Source organism: Lissotriton helveticus, chromosome 1_1 (genome assembly GCF_964261635.1).
Source record: "Lissotriton helveticus chromosome 1_1, aLisHel1.1, whole genome shotgun sequence".
In the NCBI taxonomy this organism is placed as follows: Eukaryota; Metazoa; Chordata; class Amphibia; order Caudata; family Salamandridae; genus Lissotriton; species Lissotriton helveticus.
Window position 1 is genome coordinate 1,057,389,642 of NC_136057.1, and position 17,709 is coordinate 1,057,407,350.

The 17,709-nt window shown below is 47.0% G+C and overlaps 1 pseudogene; it reads right to left on the reverse strand.

Moving 5' to 3' along the window:
- The window catches only part of LOC144763396 (uncharacterized), a 50,441-nt pseudogene that overhangs the window by 14,250 nt on the left and 18,482 nt on the right, over positions 1 to 17,709 (reverse strand).

Genomic DNA, 17,709 nt, shown 5'->3' on the forward strand with positions numbered 1-17,709 from the left:
ATGTCCCAACAACATTGGAAAATCACCAATTTTCAGCTGTCTCAGAGCCGTGGAGAAGTGGATGACCTGGAGCCATCTCAAATTGGATGCTTCAAAAACTGAAATACTCACGTGTGGCGATTGGAAACATTACAACCCGCTTGCCGCATGGCCTTATGAACTCGGATCACTGCCTAAAGTATCGAAGGAAGTAAGAAACCTCGTAATGACCATGGACTCCAAGCTGTCGATAAATGCCCAGGTGGATAAACTAGCAAGATCAAGCTTTGTTACGATAAAAACGCTGCGACGAATTTTCCCTCATTTGGGATTTTCCACACAAGGTCCAAGCTACCATCTCCCTTGTTCTGTCCAAACTCGATTACGCCAATAGCCTCTACCATGGATCATCTTTAACGACCATGAAAAGACTACAACGGATTCAGACCTCGGCTGCCAGACTACTCTTGCATATCAAACCGCGAGACCACATCTCCCCTGCCTTGAAAGCCCTGCATTGGTTACCGGTTGCCAGAAGATCCACGTTCAAGCTGCTTTGTATCACCCACAAAGCAATACATGGAATGGGACCACTCTTCATCAGGAATAAAATCACCAAACACATTCAACAAAGGAACCTCCGCTCTAAAGGAGCATCTCGCCTCAAAATCCCACCATAGAAGAAAAAAACCATGGGTGGCACATCCTTCTCTGTTCAAGCAGCCAAACTATGGAACTCTTTAGCCCCAACATAAGGTCCACCAACAACCACCTTATCTTCAGAAAACTACTCAAGATTTGGCTCTTCCCTACATAAGCACCATACGCAAACAGAAATTTACAGCATATCCCTCTGTATACAAGCATTTTTTTCCACTATAGATATGTACCTATCTTTGTGTATTACTTTGTATAAACATGTAAAATAATTATGTTGTTGAGAGAAAAAATAATAATAAATAAATAAAAATCATCTTTGGTCTACATGTACATACTTCCATTGTGCATCTATGTACCTTCCATGTACTTGGATCTGTGTGTCTGTTACTTGTCTCCTGAAAAAGCATATCCAATGCACTACCCTATTTCTCATCCTGTGCCTCTATCAATATCTTTAATCTAGATATACTTACCTCCTTTATGTATCTATATACTTTCAATGTAATTATGGATCTATATATTTATCACTTTCTTCTAATTTAGCATTTCCAATGCACTACCCTATTTCACAGCCTATACTTCGCTCAATATATCTTCTAGCCCAACCTTCTGACTCATCTCAAACTTTTTCTACTACTCCTTCCAATGCTCTACCCTCACTCTCATCCTATACATCTATCAATATATCCTCTACATCCACTCTCATTTATCCCAAACCCCATACCACTACTATGATTGCCAAAATAACCCTTTCTAGACTCTCCTACTCTACCCCTCCTTGCATCATCGGAAACCTCTTTTACTATACAGATTCCCTAAAACAAACTTTTCTAAACTCTTTCCTCTGAGTCCTCCCCTCCAAAACTACTTTTACTCATCCAAAAGCCTCCTCCTATTGCTAAGACCTAAAATTTATTTTTTACAAAAATAATTATTATTTCACTCTTTTACCCCTCCACTATCCTTTTAAATTGAAATTAACAGACTAACATGGTCACTTCTCAAATTCCATATTAAACTACACTAATATACTACCCAAACTTAATAACATATCCACTACTCAAGTTACTTCATATTTTTTTTACTATACTAATTTTCAATAGCAATCCTTTATGGGTTCCAGAGTGGCGTGCTACTCGCCAGAAAAGCGATTCAACACCCATCAGGGGTAACAAGTGCTATATGAATGCACATCTTTCTGCCCCTTTTATCCCTCCGCTATCCTTCTCACTCCAAGTAACTGACTAATATCCACCACTGAAATTACTTCATATTTCACCATATTAATTCACCACTAATCCTTTGTAGGCTTCCTGAATAGCGTGCGTAAACAAGCGCTATATAAATACAAACCTTTGTCCTCCTCTATCCTTCTGCTATCATTCCAAATCCAAATAACTCATTAACCTATCCACAACTTAAAATGTACTTGCATGTTTCATTATACTAATTCAACCTAATCCTCTATGGGTCCCGGAGTATCGTGCTACTCGCCAAAAAAGCGTTTTGACGCCTCGTCAGGGGTAGTAAGCGCTATATAAATGAAATTACAATACAATACAATACAACACAACGCTACTGCCGTACCTATGCCTGCTTGGGCCTAGCCCTAGTCTCCCCTCTCTCCCTCATCATCCATCATGCCCCTCCTGCCTCATCCCCCACTCATTACCTCCCTCTCTACCATACTCTACAGCAATTTATCCAATTCCATCCCTGCCTACATATGATATGCCCCTTAACTGGCCCAAACACACAACTGCTCACAATTCCTCCCCCCTCACCTAACATCACCTTTCTTGCCTACTTTCCCTTACATATAAGCATCAGTTTCACTATGGAGCTTGCAGGACAACATACCAATACCATTAAGTACCCCCCAACCTCATAAAAAAACAGCCAAATGCTTTAAACATAATATGGTAAAATCACACCGAGACCCCAATCTCAGACCCCCACTTCTCAACAAACAAAGGATTATTAACTAATTACATCATTTTTCACACGAGGAGAAGAGCCCAAAGGAGGAAAGCCCTTTTCACCCTGTTTTCGGTCTCCTCCACGAGGAAAACAGCACACGGTCTCAAGATCTCTATCATCCCCTCACAAATTTACAGAGCTGCAGCAACAATCACCATTTATCATAATGGGGCTCATCCTCATTCAATCATGAGACAACAACTTAAACTTACTTGATAACATCTTTCCTCTCATCAAGGAAAAAGTCATGAGACCCTATCCCCCCACCCCAGGCTCTCCCCATTCCAGAACGCCCCCTAACACACCTCCTTAAGCCCCTTCAAGGCAGTCACCTCTTACGACCCAACCTATAGATACAACCAACCCAGCTCCAGCAGATACCCTAGGATAAGATAACCAGCCCCCTAACTCCAACTTTACCCAGCCTACACCTCATACCTGAACAAGTAACATTTCTTCCAATCTGACCTCTAACACCCTGAACACCACCACAGCCCTAACACCTCCTCACATCTACTCGGTACATGCCTCTCAGCCTCCCTCTATCCCCCCCGCCCCCATTATATCCATACATGCAGGCCTCACTACGGCGACTCAGGTTACTGTAAACCTCCAAGCCCCATCTCTGACCCAACCACCCCTCCCCTTTCCCCACACCAAATAATAAGCACACACCCCACAGCAGACCCCAGACTTGATGAAATTTTACTTTCATTGCAACAAGTCAAAGATGACCTCCAAATTCTTTGTGACCTGATTTTGCATCCACCCAAGTTCAGACGGCAATATAAGGATTCTAGTACAAACTTCCATAGTAAACGCTCCTCATACCCCAACCAGTTGCTCTCACCATCCCTGAAGTATTTGCCCCCCAAGATGGAGAACAGTACCTTACCCCAATGCCACAACCCGACCTGTCCGTAGGAAGGATCCTCTATCGTCCAATGATGTACAATCCCTACTCCGCTATTATGATCTCCCTCATCCCACCCATAACACAGAGTGCTCGAACAACGTTCATAAACATTCCCTAATCCAAATCATCCCCTCTAATCCACACAGAACTCCAAAACACAACACTAGAGGAATAACCAAAGGCAATCTTATGCGAGTCCCCCTCACGCAAGAACATCTAGCCCCCATCAAGTCACGTCTCAAATGTATACTACTAAACTGTAGATCCGCCTCAAGACATGCTGCTGATATAGCTGATCTTATACTCACGAACCACACCTCTTAATTCTGACCGAAACCTGGTCAAATGAATCTTCTACGCCTATCCTCGATATTCTGGTTCCCCCAAACCATGACATCACCAGATTAGACAGAACCGATAGACCAGGGGGCGGTATTGCCTGCATACATCAGAAAGGTCTCTCAGTGAACCAATCACATTCACCCGTATTATCCTCATGTGAATACCATTGTACTAATATCACAAGTAACAATAAAACAGTCTGTTCGTTGCACACATTCTACCACCCTGCAAGTGACAACCTCACCTTCATCGAACAATTCATGGATATCGTGACTACAAAAACTGGACAACAAAGTACCCAAATATTCCTTGGAGATCTCAATCTTCACTGGAATGACCTTAACGGCTCCGCGGTTAATAGCCTCAAAGCATTCCACTCGGACCTCGACCGTACCCAAATCTGCAACATCCCACACATGACAAAGGCTCAATCCTAGACTTGGTCATTTCCAATGCTGACTCCATTCAGCTTGAAACATTCCTTCCCTGTGATTGGTCAGACCACCACTCCATCATATTCTTCATAAATTAATCAGTAAAATTATATTTAGCACAACCTACAAAAGCTAAAATATGGAAGAGGAACCTGACAAATTCCAGCATGGACTTACTCACATCTTCTAGGGTCAACCTCTTGCTTCCCCCTGAAGACCCCTATCTGATGTTCAAGCTCTGACAAACCACTTCTTTAATTCTATGACCACGGTAATAGACACAGTTGCCCTGCTACTACTGAAGAGGCTCTCCACAAAAGATTCAAAACCATGGTACGACGGTAGACTCAATGAGGACAGACGCTCCCTAAGATTAATTGAATGCCGATGGAGATCATCATCATCCCCATACCACCTAAAGCTGCTAAGAGCTACCAGAAACTACTCCTATAGAAAGATCAGATGATCAAAAGCAAACGTTTTCGGTAACCAGTTAGACCAAGCCAAAAATCGACCCAAAAAACTATTTGAACTAGTTAAAGCACAATCTAATGGCTTACCTTACAACCCCACCCCCAAGCTGGACCAAGTGCACTACCCAGCTGCAAAGAATTTGCCTCCTCCTGCACTAAGACAGAAAACATGACTATGGACCTACTTAAGGCCTTAGTAACTCATACGGACACCCACAAGGACACTTCATCTCCCTCTCTAGCAACCCCCAACGTATGCACACCAAAGTTCGCCCTCAAAAATGACGCTGCATGGTCGTCCTTCAAAACATACAGTTTAGATGCAATATTAAAAGCGCTCACGTCATTAAACCCTGCTAACCACTTGACCAATCCTCTTCCCGCAAATTACCTGGAAGAGTTCATACCGCTGCTACTGCCACTATGGACCAATATTATCAATACCTCTCTGCTTCAAGGAATCATTCCAGAAAACCTTTAATCTGGACAGGTGTCCCCCATCCTAAAGAAACCAACGGCAGACCACATGGACTTAAATAATTACCACCCGATCCCCAACATCCCAACTCTGGCTAAACTCTTAGAAAAATGTGTACACATCCAGCCGAGCAACCACATAGACCATTTCAACCTGCTCAATCGGGCTTTCGTGCAGGGCACAGTATCGAATTGGCATGACCCACATAGTAGATGACTCACTACAAATCCTAGACCAAAACAAAGCTTGTCTGCTAATCCTGCTCAAACTATCTTCAGCTTTTGACCTTCAAACATGACAATCTTCTAGACCTCCTGAAATATAGAATGGGCTTATCAGGATCAGTACTAAATTGGTTCACCTCTTTCCTCCAAAATAGATCCCAAAGATTCAAAGTTAATCAATCCTTATCCATGGCCGTCCCAGTCACATTAGGAGTACCCGTAGGGCTCATCCCTCTCACCTACACTTTTCAACCTATTCATGGAACCGCTCACTGAAATCCTCAGCTCCTCAAACATCCACTAACACATGTACACAGACGATAAACAACTATACTTAAAGATCACTTCTCTGGAGGACATTAAATCTCTCAACTTAACGCTACAAAAAACTCAAACTTGGCTGGCGGAAAACCACTTGAAACTAAACACCCTCAAGACTGAATTCCTCCTAATTGCTCCACCCAACCAAACTACTATCATACAAGAATGGCTTAAACAACTAACAGCGCTCAACTGCCAACTTCATATTATTGTCTCAGGGAAATCGCTGGGATTAACACTTGACAGAAATATAAACATGCAGAAACATATCAGTGCCGTAACAAAAGGAACAAACATTCAGATAAACACGTTGAGAAAATTAAAACAATTAAAAAAATTAAAACCCTTCCTTCCCGCAAACTACTTTAAAGTTCAAGTAGTTCAAGCAGTAGTAATCCCAAGACTAGACTATGGGAGTACAACTCTTTGCGGATTTCCAAGATCTACAAGAGTCCCTCTAAGAGCCTCAATCAACTCAGCAGCCAGGCTCATCATGGGCTCAACAAGAAACTGCCACATTTCCCCTGACCTTAGAGTTCTTAGCTGGTTACCATTCGAAGCAAGAATTCAACTAAAAATTGCTTGCATGACTCACAAAGCCCTACATCACAATACTCCGAGTTGTCTGGCCCAGACACTGGTGCTGTCATGTGGCAACAGATTCTCCAGAAGTTCCAGCAATCTTCTTCTGAAACCACAACGATTTGCCAAAAAGAAAACATAAACCGTGCCTTCTCTGGAGGCGCCTAGGATATTGAATGCACAGCCCCCAGAAATCAGACAATGCCTCTACTGCCTCTTTCAAGAAAGAAGTAATATTTCTTCTCATGAGTAAATTCACATGAACAATGTATCTAACTCTCATAACGGTTGCTTTTGAAGCAGGACATAACTATGACGTACAGTTCCTTTGTTTATCTTCCCTTGTAAAGCTCTCCGATACCCACAAAGGTCATGTTCGTACTATAAAAAACCTTAAAAAATAAAATAAATAAATAAATAAAATTCGAGAAACTGCTTTACCAAGATTGTCCTTGCATTCCTAGGAGCATTCAAATAACAGTTGACCACAATCAAATCCATTTGTTTGTAGTTTGTTTTCAAACGGTGAATAGAAATCGCTTGGGCTGCTGGACAGTTACAGTCAAGCGCCCTCACAGACAAGTTGGCAGTATGCATGATGAAAAGTGTAAGACCCCCTGATGGGTGACCAAAAGGGCTTAGCCAAGAGGCAGCTGCAAACATTTTGTAGAAGCCTGGTAGAGCAGTGGGGGACAATGCCCAAGTTTCTTACAGGCATAACATGTCACCAGTACCTAAATACTGGCACCCATCCTCTCTTCCCATACATTTTTTGAGCCAATCTAAATTCCATGAGATTGTCATCTCTGGATTTGACATCCGTGCCAACTGTTTTGGGTGTCGAGAATTAATTCGAGCCTTCAACTGCGGTTTCCAGTTTATTAAACTAGTACTCCCATCAGGACTGAGGCATGCGATCCAAAAACTGTGTGTGGCTGTTAACCTTTGCACATGCAAAAACAACAGTTGATGGACAGAATGCAGAACAAGGTCATACATTCACCCCAGTACAGAGATCTGGGCCTAAATCCATCGTTTTTTCGCACTCCACACCACCCAGTTCAGACATAGCCATATGCAAATCAGCCTTGACCCTGTGCCTCATGGGAATAGTCCAGCCCGAACTGCCAAGCCATGTCTTTCCTGGACCGGAATCAAGCATCCTAGGACCGGTTTCTGGCTATCAGCCGTCATCAACTAGGATAGCTTGACTCCAGTGGTGTGGAGAGCATGGGACTCACGTCTGATCATACCCATCCCACTCGGGGTGACAAATGCAAAAACAACAGTTGATGGACAGACTGCAGAACAATGTCATACATTCACCCCAGTACAGAGATCTGGGCCTAAATCCATCGTTTTTTTTGCACTCCACACCACCCCAGTTCAGACATAGCCATATGCAAATCAGCCTTGACCCTGTGCCTCATGGGAACAGTCCAGCCCGAACTGCCAAGCCATCTCTTTCCTGGACCGGAATCAAGCATCCTAGGACCGGGCTGGACTGTTCCCATGAGCCACAGGGTCAGACTGATTTGCATATGGCCATGTCTGAACTGAGGTGGCGGAGTGAGCTAAAGAACAGTGATGGATTAAACCCAGATCAGTTGACTGGGGGTGAGTGTTTGTATTGTCAACGCTCCGTCCATCATCACCTTTGGTTTTTCTTTGTTACCCTTTGCACAGCATCCTGCCAGATAGATTTTTTTTGGGCTGAATCTCACCTCTCTCAGGGTACATGAGCAAACGATCTTTAGTGCTCTTGATCTTTTTGTTTCCTCTGGTTCACAGTTTCTACCTCCACCTGATGTGCCCATAAGAACGCTGTGGGTTAATTGACCTGTGAGCATTTTGGCGGGTAGATTTCGCAAGTTCTATCCCCCAGTCCGCAAAAGTTTCTTTTTCACCCCACATTGCACCTCTCAGAGATCCAGTCCTCCATGCAGTTCGCGAGGCTTCTCCTCTGCCATTCATCCCACACGAGTAAAATGTTACCAATAACAAATCTTCTGAGGTAATACGATTCAGGGCTAGGATGTCGGAACAACGTTTCAGCAATTTCCCCCGATTAAGCATATCCTGAGGGCTCCTTTGGCACAACCTGGGAATGAAAACCAGTTCTGGCTGATCAATAGCCATCACCTCTGTCATACCCATGGGGTCAGGGTTTATCTCCCCTATATTCGTAGATGCCGAGTCTGCATACTCTGCTCTACTCTCTGCTATATTCCAGTTGTCACTTGGCCCCTGAGTCGGGGCATTTTGTCGGTGGCAAGAGCCTAGAATTCCGCGTAGGGAACCCGACTCCAGCATCCAGATCCCCGAAGTTGTACTTTCCCCTGGTACCTTTTGTGGGTCTAAAGAGGTTATTCTCGTCTGGGGTGTCCAGATATCTGGACCTGCTAAACAGCCCTGATAATCCAAGTTGATTAAATCTGCCTGTTGTGCACCCTTATGGGGGGAGGGGGAGGGAAACTCCCTTCAAAGGTCCTTGGCTATAATCTTGCACTGACCTTGGAGCATATGTATGCGCCCCCCCCCCCACCCAGACTGCTTGTGTCCCTGCGTCCTTAACGGTTCAGACAATCTCTTGCTGCTGCCCATATTTTTGACCTTACAGCCCACATTGGAAATTGCGTTCTCCATAGACAAGCCAGTGGTCGGAACCACCTGTTTATTTATTCCAATACACCAAATCCACTTGATTGTTCCAATGATTTTGATAACACCCGCTGGTCCTTGGCAGTCTTTTTCTGCTCAAATATTGGGAATATTTTAGTAAGAATCTTTGACAATGATTTAATGATTTCTCTTTTTAATAAGCGTTATTTTTTCAATTGCTTTTTTAGCTTTTTTTTTTGCTCTCCTTGAGATTCCAATCCCTACAATAATCTCTGCGGGAGGCTCATTTGAATACCCAGTACTATCTCAATTGCACTTCGTGGATCACTTGGCATCTCACTTCTTACTTGCTCCGACTGCTTCAGTTGAGTAGCGTCATCTGACTCCGACTTTGCTCCTGCTGTAGTAGAATGGGAACTTGATACTTCATCCCCCTGACTTTCCATCATAGCACTTTCCATCTCCTCCGGAATAAGCTTGTTTCCTGGTAAGATGAATCCACTACTGAGTTCCTCATGCCCTTCACCAGTGACCTCAATACTTCTGTGAGAACACCGAGCTGGTCTATAATGGGGGAACATAAACAAGATTTACCCAAATCCAGAGCACTTAGCTTCATGTCAAAGTGTGTTAATTTGCTCTCTATTTCTGCCAAATGTGTTGCAAATGACTGAAGAAGATCTATCTGAAGTTCCATTTTACTCGACTGCCAAAGAAGCGCCCTGGCCATTACATCCTGCAGGGCACTTATATCACCCCAACGTAGAAATCTTTTCTGAAACCAAATCTGAAACGGGGGGGGCGGGGGGGGGGAGGGAGTAGTTGCAAGCCCTCCATTAAATCATCTGCATTTTATTTAGCATATCCACTATTTGTGCTTCCATGGTGGCTAACAACTGGTGTGGAAGCTTTCCTTGCTCTTGATCCATGGCATGGCCATTTCCAACCATTGTTGGAATAAACGATGGAAAGTTTCTAGCTGCGTTTACCAAAGGATTCGCTCCTAATGAGGTATTCAACTTCATAGGGGAAGGTGAGCCCTGATCATTTCCAGAGTCCTTACTTTGCAACACTTGGGCTACTAATAAGATGTTGTTATTGATCGGTTCAACCAATTGAGAACTAGATTCAATATCACCAGACTTGAAAGCCAGGGACAATAAGGAGGGAACCTGATCAATTTTGTCCTCGTGGCCCTCATTTTAGGGGATGTTTACAGCCATAACTGGGATCAAAGAGTTCTACACCGCAAGCTGGTAGCTTAACTTATCTCTTTTTGAAACTTCATCTAACCGCTTCGGACGCACCTGTGAACACACTACCAAAGGTGAATTGGAGCTGGCGCTGAGTAAGTTAGACTCCGCGGGTACAAAGGGGTCTAAGCTTGTCCAAACCGGGGCCGGAACGCTCTTAACCAAAGGCAAATGCAAAGGCATACTGGTAGACCAAAAAAGGGTCCTGATTGAGCCTCTTGCAGAGCGAGTCACCCGTCCCTCTGTGTCATTACAGAGCACAGGCAGGGTCGCCCCCTCCTTCCGGGACAGTATCTCAACTTCCGGGGATTTCATTTCCATTTTCGGCTCTGTCGCTTTGCACCTCCCCATAATAGGATTAGACAAATGCTTTGGCCCACCTTGAAGGACCCGATTCTTGGACTAGACCAGTCCAGACAAATCTGAATTCCCCAAACCAAGGGAATGCTGGCCAGGCAGCCGATGCGAGCTTCTCCTGCCTGTTCCACAAATCCAGCCAGCGATCTCCGCCTCCCCAGGTGGAGGAGAGGCTGCGAGCTACTCTAAGTAACGCTTACTATGGTCGCTAATGTTGGATGATGGATGATTCAACAAAGGAACCTCCGCTCTCAAGTAGTATCTCGCCCCAAAATACTAGCATACAAGAAAAACAAGCATTTGCAATGCAATAGGTCTCACATTAGGAAAGTTTGAGCTATTGGTATTGTAAATGACACATTTTTTATTTAGGTGTTGGTTTTGAAAATAGCGAAATTAATAGCTTTGTCATTTACAATGCCAATAGTTATAACTTTCGCAAATGTGACACCTATAGCATTTGTAATGCAATATGTATTGTATTTACGTGACTTACATGTATTGCTATTACAAATAACAATGGTTTTTAATTTTTTTTAAAATAATTAATACTTAGGTAAAAGTTATTGTAATTTATAATGGCAATAGCCTAAACTTTTGTAAATAACTTTTGTGAAGATTATGTTCAGTGTATTTTATTGTGACGAAAATCCAAGAACAGAAGTGCTGTGATGGCGCTGAATGATGCTGTGGTGGTGCAGAGTGATGCTGTGGTGGTGCAGAGTGATGCTGTGGTGGTGCAGAGTGATGCTGTGGTGGTGCAGAGTGATGCTGTGGTGGTGCAGAGTGATGCTGTGGTGGTGCAGAGTTATCCTGTGGTGGTGCAGAGTTATCCTGTGGTGGTGCAGAGTTATCCTGTGGTGGTGAAGAGTTATCCTGTGGGGGTGTTGAGTGATGCATTCTTTTTTTTTTTTTTTATGTTTTTATTGTTGCACAAAGAAGAATTATCATGTAATAGCATATCATTGTCGGTGTTGCATCAACATTCAGCCATCACCGACCAGTAGCGCAACAAGATTTTGTCTTTTTAACTTTTCAACTTAACATCCAATTGTGCGGGCATAGAGTGGTAACTGTGGTAGCATTAAAAAAACTGCAGATATTTTATTCCATTATTGCATCACATTGAGCAAGACCTAGCATCTCATAGGATATACGAGTTTCGATCACATCATTGGCACATTGACATCACAAGACCCATCTGAACCGTGAATGGCCCCCTCCCGCCTCCCACACCTATTCTACTTCTTCCTCCTCATCTGAGCTATCTACGTCCTCTTCCTCAGGTAGCGGATCGCAGAGGTCTCCCCTATAGGAGTTCCACGGCAACCACAGCTTGTTCCATTTACGTGGGTTGGCCCTTTGTCGATATACCGCACGTTCCACAACCATGAGCATGTCCATATTCCTGCACCATTGCGCCAAAGTAGGTGTTTCTGGAGCCCCCCATTTCTGCGCTATGTCCCGCTTTGCCAACATCATTCCAATGATTGCCCACTGCCGCCCCTGTGGAGTCAGGTTATTCGGGCCCCAAATATTTAGTAGACAGACCCTGGGATCAGGAGTAATGGGGAGATGCAAGGTTTGGACGACAGTGCGCATCACTCGCCTCCAGTACTCTACCATGCTAGGACAGGACCACAGTGTATGAAACAGTGTGCCTTCTTCCCCGCAACCTCTCAGACAGTAGGGGTGTTCCGCCCTCTGAATTTTGTGAAGGACCGTGCGCGTGTAATACACCCGGTGCAGTATTTTTAATTGTACTAATCGGAATCTCGCAGAGATTCCGGCCTCTCTAGGCGACGCTAGTGCAGCATTCCAATTCGCCTCATCAAAGTCCCCGAGCTCATCCTCCCATTTGCGTCTCAGTGTCTGTAGCGGGTCAGGCAAATTGTTCACTAGCTTGCGGTATGTTAGGGAGGTGGCGCTAGCCTCCATGTAGTCTGTAAGAAGTCGGTCCTCTAAAGGCGCCGACTCTGGGACCTGTGTTCCTGGTGATACTGCTGCCATTAAGGCGTGTCGTATCTGTATGTACCGGTATGTTTCAGTAACATTCAGTTCATACTGCTCTCTCAGGGCCTCGAATGTAATTACCCCATCTCTCGTCCACATGTCGCCCACCGTGGAGATCCCGATGTTGTCCCATTGGGTAAATCCCTTGCTTTTACGTAGATTCCCCAGGTCTTTGGAGTCCCATAGGGGCATCATCCGTGTGATCACACCCTCCCAGTGTAGTCGTCTTTGTGCTTTGTGCCATATAGTAACAGTGTGTTTGGTCGGGCCAACCAATTTCACAGTTAGACCTTTATTGTAGAGTGGGGCCAAGATGGTAGTAGTACCCAGCTGTCGCCGGTCTGCTAGATACGCCGGGTCGGTCTGAGAAGCATGCATCCACTGGTTGATCACCTTAAGATGAGCCGCCCAATAATAGAGCTCCAAGTTCGGGAGCGCGATACCACCGCTATACCAGTCTCTAACTAACTTCGCCTGTGCGACCCTCACCGGTCGGTTCCCCCATAAGAGGCCTGACAGCTGTCCTGATACCTGTTTAAAAAAGGAAGGTGGGACCATTTCCGGTGTGTTTTCCAACACGTATAGGAAACGGGGCAGCGCCATCATTTTAAACAGCGCCGCCCGCCCCAACAACGTCAGTGGAAGTGACTTCCAATGCCGGACATCAGTTTTAAGTCTATCGAGCAGCGGTTTCAGATTCATGTCTTGAAAGGTCCCGGGTTCTCGCGTGATGCGGATTCCCAAATATTTGAAGGAGACTTCCTCTAATAACAGAGGACAATTCTCATTCAAGCGCGGCGGAACCCCATGCAGCATGTAGAGTACCGACTTTGTCCAGTTAATTTTATATCCTGAGGCTGCACCGTGTCGCTCGCATATTGCCAACAACACAGGAATCCCCTCTGCCGGATCAGTCAGGTATATTAACATATCGTCGGCGTACAACACTTTGTCCTCCCAGTCATTCTCCCATGTGATTCCTCGCAGCAACCTGGTGGTTCTAATGATTGTGGCCAACGGCTCCAGCACCATGGCGAATAACAGAGGTGACAGCGGAAAGCCCCGTCTCGTACCCCTTGCCACCAGAATATCTCTCGAAACATGGCCATTCGCTGTCACTCGCGCCACAGGAGCGTTTTACAGTAGCCCAATCCACGCGGTGAATTTCGGGCCAAATCCCATATGCCGTAGGACTGCAAATAGGTACTGCCATTCCACCAAGTCAAACGCCATTTTAGCGTCCAACGAGAGGATTGCCGCGGGTTCCCTCAACAACAGGGCTCTCGCCAGCACCCCATGCAGACGTCTGAGATTCAGCGCCGTACTCCTATGAGGCATAAACCCCGACTGGTCTGGGTGTATTAGTTGGGCAAGGTGGGGTAATAGTCTATTTGCTAATAGTTTCGCTAAGATTTTACTCTCAGCATTGAGGAGGGAAATCGGCCGGTAGGATCCGCAGTCCTCCGGTGGCTTGCCAGGTTTCGGGATCGCCACGATAGTTGCCATACGCTGATCCAGTGGTAGCTGACCCTTTCCCAAGCATTCTACGAACATGTGAAGCAGGGGAGTAGCCAGTGTCTCCGACATGGTCTTGTACCACTCAATCGGTATTCCATTGGGGCCTAGTGCCTTTCCTGGGTGTAACGCTGCAATAGCCGATTGCAACTCTTCAGTCGTCAAATCAGCTTCAAGTTCCTCCACTCCGTCTTGCGACAGGGTGGGAGTGGGTACTCCAAGAAGAGCCGCCTCCGCCCTTTCCTGCGTGACCGCTGTTTCAGGAGTATACACCGTTTGAAAATGATCAGCCAGTAGGTCTACTATCAGGGCAGGGCGAGTTTGCACTATCCCCTCCGAGTCCTTTAAACGTAGGATCGACCTTTGTCCCTCTCGCTTCTTCTCCAGCCAGGCTAATAGTTTGCTGGCCTTATCACTGATCTCGTATACCCTATTCGCCGTTGCCGCCAAGTTGGCTCCCTCTCTACAGCGTAAAAGGTCAGTATGACGTCGCTGACACAACTGGAGCGCATGCAGCGTGTCCCCGTTCGGGGTCGCCATATGTACTTCATTGGCCCTGGCGAGGTCCTCCTCTACGCGCAGCAGGTCTTTTTTCTGGGTGCGTTTGTGCTGAGTTATGTTTGATATCGCATGCCCCCTGAGAACCGTTTTATAGGCCTCCCATAGGACCGAAGGGGATGATACCGAACCCTCGTTCTCCGCAAGGTAGCATCTGGTCGCACTTTTGAGTGCCTTGGCCACCTTGGGTACCTTAAGATATCCCGGGTAAATCGGGTAAATGCGTTGGTGGGATCGCTCAGGGTTGGAGAGAGTCAGCGTTAACGGGGAATGGTCCGAGATTCCTCTCGGCTCAATCCACACCTCCTCTATAGTGAAGAGTCCATGGCCCAACGCCAGAAAATAATCGATCCTGGAGAGGCTAGCATGAACCGCTGAATGATAGGTGTATTGTTGGGCTGTTGGATGAAAACTTCTCCATAGGTCTACCAAACCCTGTGCTTCTAGGAAGTCCGTCAGCCGGGACGGACCGGGAGCCTGGGGTCGTATCGGGAATCTATCTAGGGTATCGTGCGCCGTCGCGTTAAAGTCCCCTCCCACTAGGAGATCTCCATCTGGGAGTTCTAACAAAAAGGTCCCTAGTTCTGGGAGTACAGTCGAGTGCAGGGCCGGCGGGACGTATACCGAGACCACATTGAGCGGTCTCCCCTCCCACTGTCCAATTGCCGCCGCAAAGCGCCCCTGAGTGTCTATCTTCGTGGATTGAAGTATGTACCTGGAGGACCGGTGCATCAGTATCCCTGTACCTCGGGACCCCCTGGAGAATTCAGAGTGTGCAATCATGCGGTAGCCTTTCCTGTCTAGTGCGTGTACTGCCGAACCTGTCAAGTGTGTTTCTTGCAGTAGGACCAGTGCCGGGCTGAATCTCCTTATGTGTTGTAAAACTATGCCTCTTTTTACCTTATCCCCTAGTCCCCTCACATTCCAAGATAAGAGTTGTAAAGGTGGCGCTGGTCCCAACCCACGATTTACCCCCCCTAAGTCAGTTCGTGTGTTATGTGCCATAGTATGTATGGTAAAGGGTGACTACGTGCCTTTATGAACATGATCTACCAAAATTCCCGTCTCGCCATGCTGCATACGTGTACCTACCCAACCAATCCAGGCCCACAAAACTACCCACTAAACACGAAACCCCCCAACCCTCAACACCCCCCCCTCCCTGCCTCCCTGCTAAACGGACTTGGAACTGCCCGCCCCCCCAACATAGCAGAGTGCCTACCCCAAACCCTTAACACAGTACTTGTTCACTGGGGTGAAGGACTCTCCGGAGTCAGCGGCCCCCCATCACATCCTCGGAGAACCTCTGCCCAGTGTCCTTGGAGGCCCACCCGGCCCGAACCAGTGGCAGCTCATCCTCACGATTACGGGAAGTCATTGTTCTTCGAGTTCTTCACGGTCCGGAGCTTCGTTCATTGGGGAGTGCTGTCCCGCATCCTCACCGGATATTTGGGAACTCGGTCTTGTACCAGTATTGCGGTGTCTGTTCTGTCTATTGGAGCGGCGAGGCTGGCCCGTCGTTCTCCATCCCTCCAGCCAGTCATGCGCCGATTCCGAGGTATCAAAAAACCAGGTCTTATTGTCCGCCACTATTCTCAGTTTAGCTGGAAAAAGCATTGCATAGGGGATTTCTCTCGCTCGGAGTTCCTTCTTAACCTCAAAGAATGTTCTCCTTCTGCGGGCGACCTCAGTCGTGTAATCAGGAAAGAATGCCAGTGTCGAGTTTTGAACTTTAATCGGGGGTGAGTTTCTTGCCGCTTGTAAGATTGCATCCCTATCCCTGAAATTAAAAAGTCGGGCAATGATCGGTCTCGGAGATGCTCCCGTTTTAGGGCGACCCCCAGGGACTCGGTGAGCTCGTTCCACCGAGAAAAATGCTGAAAGACCCTTGGGTTTAAGTTCTTGTTGGATCAGGCCCTCCACATACAGATCCATAGCTCTAGTGTCTTCCGATTCAGGAACCCCTAATATGCGGATGTTGTTCCGTCGTGAGCGTCCTTCTTGCTCGTCCAGCTTTCCGCGCAGTTCCCTATTTTCTTTTGAGATCCGCTCCATATTGATTTGCAGTTCCGAGACGTCTTCCACCAAGGACTTTGTGACCACCTCTATCGAGTTCACTCTTTCGGACATTTTGTGGAAGTCCGCTCGCAGCAGTGTAATTTCCGTTGATATCGACCCTACTGTCACCTGGACCTGTGACAAGGCCCGCATCACGTCCTCCAGGGTTGCTTTCTTCCCCCCCGCCGTGTCGGCCGTCTTGTTCGCCTGCGTTTTCGCTTCAGCCGGGGAAGATAACGTTCTATCAAAGGCATATTTTTCGAGCCTTGATTGCGTGTTGCCGCCCTTCACTCCCTTGCCCGTCATTTCAGCCGTTGTCTCAGCGATGGGTCGCCGTGGGGTAGGAGCCAGGGACAACGGGTGTAGGGGTCCGTTGCCAACCGCAGGGATCCCGGCGATGTTGCGTGGGGTTCCAAGGAGTATCGAAGCGAGGGGACCCAGCCGTTGGTCAGATCACGCCGTCTCACCGGCCACCATGATGGAGGGCCGCGTGGCTCGGGCCGGCAGTGTTGATAGTCCGCCTAGGGGTCGGATCAGCTGGTGCCCAGTAAGGGGATTGGGGTCTCCCTCTTTTCCGGACACTGCCCACTCTGCGACCCCGCCACGCTGTTGATGGCCGGCTGGGCTCACGATAAGAGAGCGGCCCCCGCCCGGATCTCCCCGGCCTCCGCAGGAACGTGTCCAATGGCTGCCGCCGCAAATGTCTCCCTGTCTGCTCTCCCCGCGGAGACCAGTTTATCTATTCCGCCCACTCTCCGGCCGGCGAGGCCAATGGGGCAATGGTGGTGGTGAACAGTGCAGGGCCCGGGTCACGGGGCTTCTTAGGATCGTGCCGCCGCCGCCCCCCCCCCCCTTGCCGTATTGGCGAATGGCTCGGAGCGATTTTGCGGCGGACCCCCGTGTCACGCGCACCACAGTCCAAGCAGGGGCCTCCGCTTTCCCCA